This window comes from Sinocyclocheilus grahami, unplaced genomic scaffold (assembly GCF_001515645.1).
Source record: "Sinocyclocheilus grahami isolate Dianchi unplaced genomic scaffold, SAMN03320097.WGS_v1.1 scaffold1607.1, whole genome shotgun sequence".
NCBI lineage: Eukaryota > Metazoa > Chordata > Actinopteri > Cypriniformes > Cyprinidae > Sinocyclocheilus > Sinocyclocheilus grahami.
In genome coordinates this window covers 129,658-132,157 of record NW_015506786.1, presented here as the reverse complement: position 1 = coordinate 132,157, position 2,500 = coordinate 129,658, and positions in this window count along the sequence as shown.

The window sequence follows — 2,500 nt, the reverse complement described above, 5'->3', positions numbered from 1 at the left end:
AAAAGATCATCATCATCATCATCTTGTGTCGCGATCAATTCACATTCACACTCGTGAACTGAAAGGAACTCGTGAACTCTTTATGGAATCTTAGTTCTGCCACAATGAAAAAAAAATTAAAATAAAAAGCTAATTGTGACAACTCAAACTTTGTTGAGAAAAATCATTCAAAATCAGAATTGCGAGACATAAATTCACAACTGTGATTTTTTAACTCGCAATTTTGCCTTTTTTTCCTCAGAATTCTGAGTGTAAATCTTGAATTTGAACACACACACACACACACACACACACACACTCACACACACACACTCACTCACACTCACTTACACACACACTCTCTCACACTCACAAACATGCACACACACACACACACACACACACTCACACACACACACTCACTCACACTCACTTACACACACACTCTCTCACACTCACAAACATGCACACACACACACACACACACACACAGGTTTGTTTTTGTGAAAAGTGGGGACTCTCCATAGGCGTAATGGTTTTTATACTGTACAGACTGTATATTCTATTGCCCTACACCAACCCTACCCCTAAACCTACCCCTCACAGGAGACTTTCTGCATTTTTAGATTTTCAAAAAACTTCATTCTGTATGATTTATCAGCTTGTTTACCCGTGGGGACCTCAATTTAGGTCCCCACCGTGACACGAGTCCCTATGAGTCTGTGTGTATTCAGGTTTAAATCCCCACCAGAATAGAAAAACAGGTACACACACACACACACACACACACTCTTTCCATTCTCATCCGAGCTGTAGCCTGCAGTGACTCAGAAGACACAAATATAACCTGCCTTTGACTCAAAAACACGCAGATCTTACTAAAAATTACCTCCAATTTCCGCTCCTGATTTACTACCTGACCACACACACACACACACTCACACACACACACTCATTGTGTGTCTCAGCAGAGTCCCACTTCAGCTCCCGCTGCACAGGAACAGAGCAGAAATAAGGCCGCTGACGCCGGACTCGCTCATGCAGTCGTGAAAGCCGACAGGAGAATGACGCTTGACTGCAGCGCTTCATCATTACAGCAGAACATGCAGTGCCACATGAACCCTTCATTAACATGACAATCCCACAATGCATTACTACATCATGCCTGCTGAGATGAAGGTGCCACTTGGGTTTTTTTTGTTAGGTAGTCCCATACACATAAAAATAATTGTGTGAATATATGACACATGTAAACAGCACAGCCTAAGAAAATCCGTCTCATATTTAAATACAGACACTTCTGTAAAACCATTGCTTTTTCATGCACGGGTCAGTTTTGTGATTTTGGTCTATTTTGCTTCCATAACATGTTTCAGACTAGTGGAAAGAAAACATCCAAAACACACGTTTACATGTTTTCTTTTATTGCACTTTATCTATTTGCATCTGTAGATTTCAATCTTTAAAGAGTTTTTTTGTTTTTTTACAAACAGCAGACTTTACAGTTTTATTCTATATTCTGAAGGTTTGTTTATATTTCATTCACACTGATTCATGCAACATTTTACTCCTAAAAACATGGTGAAATGTGTTTGTTTTCTGTCTGTTGTCAGTATTTTCTGACACATTCAAACACAATGACATTTGACTGTGACTTTCCTGCCACAAAAAAAGCTGCAATCTTTCATTTTTCAAGCACAACTCTGAAAAATAAAGGTGAAAAAAAGTAAACGATAACGTCAAAATTCTGAGATTTAAGGCAAAACAAAGATCCCATTTCCATGGTTTTAACCCCGGCTGAACAGTGTTGTGAGAATGTGCATGAAGAAAGCTGATGAAGAATCTGTCTGTGAATCCACAGGAGCGAGAGCCAAGCGTTCACAGCTCCAGAAACACACTGTTATTTCTGTGTATCGGGATCCTGCGTGCGTCATTCGCGGGTTTCACAGACTCATAAGCGCTCGTGCTTTAATTACGCAACAATAAAACACTCACTTCTTCACACTTTGACTATTTTTACAGCAGGACTGAAGAAAGGGACACATGAGTTCAGTGTGATTCCGGGATCAAACACACAGAAGGCCAGACGGAGGTGACACAAACTGGCTCAAATCAATCCAGTGTGACTCAGAAATACAAGAACCTGAGCTGATCTGGAGACACACTGGTGATTTCATTCAGAATCAACATCTGGATGAGCTCGTCTGCCTGAGAACTGAACTCAAACAGGGAATGTTTCTATCTGTTGGAGGAGTCTGGATGGGATCCACAGATTGATGATCAGTCACTCATCATGTGGTTCTGACAGAGCCTGCTTTACATGCATTCATAAAGAATACAGCAGACCATGTGACGCTGGAAAGACCTTATAAACAATATCTGTGATGAATCCATGACAACTGAGACTAAATTAGCACTCAGCCAACGCAGAGATGCCCCACACTCTCTCTCACATACACACACACACACACACACACACACACACACACACACACACACACACACACACTCCTGACACCTC